This window comes from Rana temporaria, chromosome 8 (genome assembly GCF_905171775.1).
Source record: "Rana temporaria chromosome 8, aRanTem1.1, whole genome shotgun sequence".
In the NCBI taxonomy this organism is placed as follows: domain Eukaryota; kingdom Metazoa; phylum Chordata; class Amphibia; order Anura; family Ranidae; genus Rana; species Rana temporaria.
In genome coordinates this window covers 16,621,432-16,627,312 of record NC_053496.1, presented here as the reverse complement: position 1 = coordinate 16,627,312, position 5,881 = coordinate 16,621,432, and the positions used below count along the sequence as shown (strand labels likewise).

The 5,881-nt window shown below is 47.4% G+C and overlaps 1 pseudogene; it reads right to left on the bottom strand.

Moving 5' to 3' along the window:
- Positions 1-2,274: 2,274 nt before the first annotated feature.
- Positions 2,275-2,385, bottom strand: LOC120912482 (annotated as a pseudogene).
- Between the last annotated feature and the right edge of the window lie 3,496 nt (positions 2,386-5,881).

Below are 5,881 nucleotides of genomic sequence, written 5' to 3'. Positions count from 1 at the left end.
GAAAGATTCGACATTATAGAGAGAAAAGATTCGACATTATAGAGAGAAAAGATTCGACATTATAGAGAGAAAAGATTAAACATTATAGAGAGGAAAGATTCGACATTATAGAGAGGAAAGATTCAACATTATAGAGAGAAAAGATTCGACATTATAGAGAGGAAAGATTCGACATTATAGAGAGAAAAGATTCGACATTATAGAGAGGAAAGATTCAACATTATAGAGAGGAAAGATTTGACATTATAGAGAGAAAAGATTCAACATTATAGAGAGGAAAGATTCTATATAGAGAGAAAAGATTCGACATTATAGAGAGAAAAGATTCAACATTATAGAGAGGAAAGATTCAAAATTATAGAGAGAAAAGATTTGACATTACAGAGAGAAAAGATTTGACATTATAGAGAGGAAAGATTCAAAATTATAGAGAGGAAAGATTCAACATTAAGAAAAGATTCAACATTATAGAGAGAAAAGATTCTATATAGAGAGAAAAGATTCTACATAAAGAGAAAAGATTCGACATTATAGAGAGAAAAGATTCGACATTATAGAGAGAAAAGATTCGACATTATAGAGAGAAAAGATTCAACATTATAGAGAGGAAAGATTCGACATTATAGAGAGAAAAGATTCGACATTATAGAGAGAAAAGATTCAACATTATAGAGAGGAAAGATTCGACATTATAGAGAGAAAAGATTCGACATTATAGAGAGAAAAGATTCGACATTATAGAGAGAAAAGATTAAACATTATAGAGAGGAAAGATTCGACATTATAGAGAGGAAAGATTCAACATTATAGAGAGAAAAGATTCGACATTATAGAGAGGAAAGATTCGACATTATAGAGAGAAAAGATTCGACATTATAGAGAGGAAAGATTCAACATTATAGAGAGGAAAGATTTGACATTATAGAGAGAAAAGATTCAACATTATAGAGAGGAAAGATTCTATATAGCGAGAAAAGATTCGACATTATAGAGAGGAAAGATTCAACATTATAAAGAGAAAAGATTCAACATTATAGAGAGAAAAGATTCTAAATTATAGAGAGAAAAGATTCTAAATTATAGAGAGAAAAGATTCAACATTATAGAGAGGAAAGATTTGACATAGAGAGAAAAGATTTGACATAGAGCGAAAAGAATAAGATTTGACATTATAGAGAGAAAAGATTTGACATTACAGAGAGAAAAGATTCAACATTATAGAGAGAAAAGATTCAAAATTAAAGAGTGGAAAGATTCAACATTATAAGATCCCCCGAAGGGAGACCCCATGAGAGCAGGCAGACTAAGCCAGAAGGCCATGTCCACCCACTCCCAAGACGTTCAGGGCTGGCCCGAGGACCGGCACCCTAATAATCTCACAGTGAACAAAACGTGCACAAACAAAAATAAGACAAAAACGTGACAAACACAGGCTAAAATAAAAGAAAGTGGGGGAAAGGGATAGTGAAGAGGAGAGTGAAAGAAGTGGTCATTGTGATCAACAATGACCAGGCCCTCCGGCCAGGAATAAAAAATTCCTCCGGTCCTAGCCAAAAGGCCCGGCCCAGGAGGCAGGTGCTAAAAAAGCGTGTATCTGGTGCAGTGACCATTGTATCTTTAAATCAAAGTGTCCCTCACACACAGTGATTCTCAGATACCCCTGGAGTGGCCACTCCAGGGGCACATGCACCATAGGCTTTTTCTTCCAAATCTAACCCCCCGACCAGCCAGTGCAGCCCTCCATCTCTGCCAGCTAGAGAGCCTTCCAAGGTTTTCTTGGGGAGAATTGCCGCTCCAGTTAGCAGCCTCCGCCAATACTAGCCCTTTCAGACCCCCCGTCAACCCGGCGGATTTGCATGGCCTTACCCCGTCTACTCTCAGGGCAGTACCAGCTCCTCCTGGCGGATCGCCGACAGAGATAGCACTTACACCAGCCAGCCAGAAGGCCAGACTAGAATTCGGCAAAAAGACTAGACTAAGTGCAGCCACCCATCCTCACCAGGAGCACCCTTCCAGATGGCTCAGACTCGACCATGGGCCGGCCCCCAGTATCTATCGGGCAGCACGGCGTAGTCCCTGCTGAAACCATCCTTCCAGGTGCAATGACGTCATTGGATTGCATCCACCCTCCCCATGTAGGAGGTGCTTCAGCGCTCCGCTGACAACTGATAAGAACAGATACCACACTGGCTGGAAAAAGTGCCCAGAGGCGATTCAGTTCGCATGAGTTGCGCTATACAAGTCATTCATTCACATGATCTTAGCCAAAAGGCCGAGAAGCGGCAGGGAAGACACCACGATCAGCACGGCCAGAGTGCAATGGCCTAGCCTCGCCCTGGGAGAACCACCTTCATGATCATGGCGTCTCCCCTGCCAGGTAAGTAAAGATTCGACATTATAGAGAGAAAAGATTTTACATAGAGAGAAAAGCCATGGTCCCCAGGGCCTGTAAGGGGCCCTGGGGACCATCGGACCCCTTACAGGTGTAATGCAACAAAAAAAAACAGGAGGGGGGCCAGTTAGGCCTGTAAGTTGCCCTGGGGACCATCGGACCCCTTACAGGTGTAATGCAAAAGTAAAAAAGAAAAAAAACGGGAGGGGGGCCAGCCGGGCCTGTAAGGGGCCCTGGGGACCATCGGACCCCTTACAGGTGTAATGCAACAAAAAAAACAAACAGATGGGGGGCCAGCCGGGCCTGTAAGTTGCCCTGGGGACCATCGGACCCCTTACAGGTGTGATGCAAAATAAGACGGGAGGGGGGCCAGCCGGAACCTGTAAGGGGCCCTGGGGACCATCGGACCCCTTAAACGTGTAATTCAAAAGTAAAAAAAAAAAAAACGGGAGGGGGCCAGCCGGGCCTGTAAGGGGCCCTGGGGACCATCAGACCCCTTACAGGTGTGATGCAAAAAAAAATGGGAGGCGGGCCAGTTAGGCCTGTAAGTTGCTCTGGGGACCATCGGACCCCTTACAGGTGTAATGCAAAAGTAAAAAATAAAAAAAACGGGAGGGGGGCCAGCCGGGCCTGTAAGGGGCCCTGGGGACCATCAGACCCCTTACAGGTGTGATGCAAAAAAAAAATGGGAGGGGGGCCAGCCAGGCCTGTAAGGGGCCCTGGGGACCATCGGACCCCTTACAGGTGTAATGCAAAAAAAAACGGGAGGGGGGCCAGCCGGGCCTGTAAGGGGCCCTGGGGACCATCGGACCCCTTACAGGTGTAATGCAACAAAACAAAACAGGAGGGGGGCCAGTTAGGCCTGTAACGGGCCCTGGGGACCATCAGACCCCTTACAGGTGTGATGCAAAATAAGATGGGAGGGGGGCCAGCCGGACCTGTAAGGGGCCCTGGGGACCACATTGGACTCCTTACAGGTGTAATGCAAAAGTAAAAAATAAAAAAATGGGAGGGGGGCCAGCCGGGCCTGTAAGGGGCCCTGGGGACCATCGGACCCCTTACAGGTGTAATGCAAAAAAAACAAAAACAGGAGAGGGGCCAGTTAGGCCTGTAAGGGGCCCTGGGGACCATTGGACCCCTTACAGGTGTAATGCAAAAAAAAAACAGGAGGGGGGCCAGCCAGGCCTGTAAGGGGTCCTGGGGATCATCGGACCCCTTACAGGTGTAATGCAAAAAAAACGGGAGGGGGGCCAGCCGGGCCTGTAAGGGGCCCTGGGGACCATCGGACCCCTTACAGGTGTAATGCAACAAAAAAAAACAGGAGGGGGGCCAGTTAGGCCTGTAAGGGGCCCTGGGGACCATAGGACCCCTTACAGGTGTAATGCAAAAAAAAAATGGGAGGGGGCCAGCCGGGCCTGTAAGGGGCCCTGGGGATCATCGGACCCCTTACAGGTGTAATGCAAAAGTAAAAAATAAAAAAAACGGGAGGCGGCCAGCCGGGCCTGTAAGGGGCCCTGGGGGCCATCGGACCCCTTACAGATGTAATGAAAAAAAAAAAGGGAGGGGGGCCAGCTGGGCCCCTTACAGGTGTAATGCCTGTACACCCTAATGGACCGCCCCCACTCTGTCCTTATTGACTGACTGGCTGTGATTGACTCCCGCTACTCTCTCAACCAATGAGGAAGAGACCCCTGGAGAGCCGCTGCTCTCTTGCACATCGCTGGATGGAGATGGGGCTCAGGTAAGTATTGGGGAGGAGCGGTGAGGGAAGTTTTTTTACCTTCACACATGAGCCTTTACAACCACTTTCAGATCTGCCAACCGCGAGTGTTAATACAATTTCTTTATAACATCACTTCCTTATAATAAGTTGCGGTGTTATTTCCTTAGCCACATCAACAATTAAACGTGAAACTTCTGATAGAATTTACATTGCTGTCATTTTTAGAAGCAGCTTCAACCGCCTTTCTACGCAGAGCGAGGTTTTGTTAACCGACACACTTAACACAGCGCAGAGAATAGCTGCTTTATGGCGTCTATATCAGTTAGACCGGCCTGGGCACACAATGCCGCCTTGTTCGGAATTTAAAAGTAAAATGACGCAGGGAAATGAGGCCGCGTCCAGCTCCCCGTCTGCTTTGCATGAAGAAGTCGATGTGAGCTTCAGTAAAAAAAATATCTGTTTCAGCTGCTGAAGCGGGCGCACAAACAAATATTTGCTGGCCTTTCAATTTTCAGGTGCTAATTAGCATGAGAAAAGCGCGTCGGAGATAGGAGTGATACGCTTGTGTTACCAGAGCGGCCGAGTAGCCGTCTCTCTGCTTTTTACACCAAAGAGATGTAAATATCCAGACACCTTTCAAAGTATAGTCTCAGGATTCTATAAACACGGGGGCCCCCGGGGGGCCTCACCCACCCTGTAATGTTAAAAAAAAAAATGGCGTCGTTCGCATTAACCACTTAAGCCCCGGACCAGCTAAAGGACCAGGCCAGGTTTTGCGATTCGGCACTGCGTCGCTTTAACAGACAATTGCGCGGTCGTGCGACGTGGCTCTCAAACGTCCTTTTTTTTCCCCACAAATAGAGATTTCTTTTTGTGGTATTTGATCACCTCTACGGTTTTTATTTTTTTGCGCAAACAATAAAAAAAGACAGAAAATTTGGGGGGAAAAAAAGGTTCTCTTTGTTTCTGTTATTTTTTTTGTAAATAAGTATGTTTTCTACTTCAATGAGGGGCACTGATAAGGCGGCACCGATGGGCATCAGGTGGCACTGATGGGCACTGATGATGGACACTGATAGGCGGAACTAATGGGCACTGATAGGTGGCACTGGTGTGTGGCACTAATGGGCACTCATAGGTGGCACTGATGAGCACCAATAGGCAGCACTGATGGGCACCAATAGGCGGCACTGATGGGTGCTTATGGTGGCACTGATGGGTACTTATGGGCAGGGCCGACCTGCCCTATAGGCTCACTATGCAAGCTGCTTAGGGCCCCGCAAAGCTGCGGAGGGCCCCCCAAATTACTAGAGGCCCCGTCTCTGTCTGGTGAGAAGTAATTTTCAGCCCCTCAACTCGCTGGCTGCTTGGGAGAAGAGGTAAGAAGTCAGCACCCCCCGCTTCTCACTCTAATGTAAGATGTCATCATTTCCGACAGCAGAACACCCCCTCCCCCCGCGTCTCAACTTTAATGTGACATGTCACTGTCGGCAGCGCCCCCCCCCCCCCCACTTCTCAACTGTAATGTGTCATTTTGCTTAGGGCCCCAGGGAGTTCAGGCTCGGCACTGCTTATGGGTGGCACTGATAGGTGGCATGGATGGGCACTGATAGGTGGGCACATATGGGCACGGATGGGCACTGATAGGTGGCACTGATGGATGGCATTGCTGGGCATCACAGATTTATAGTATTTGACAATGGTGCCAATCAGTGCATAAATTTGCATATGTGGATGGGCATGGGGGATGTACCTGGCCATCCACA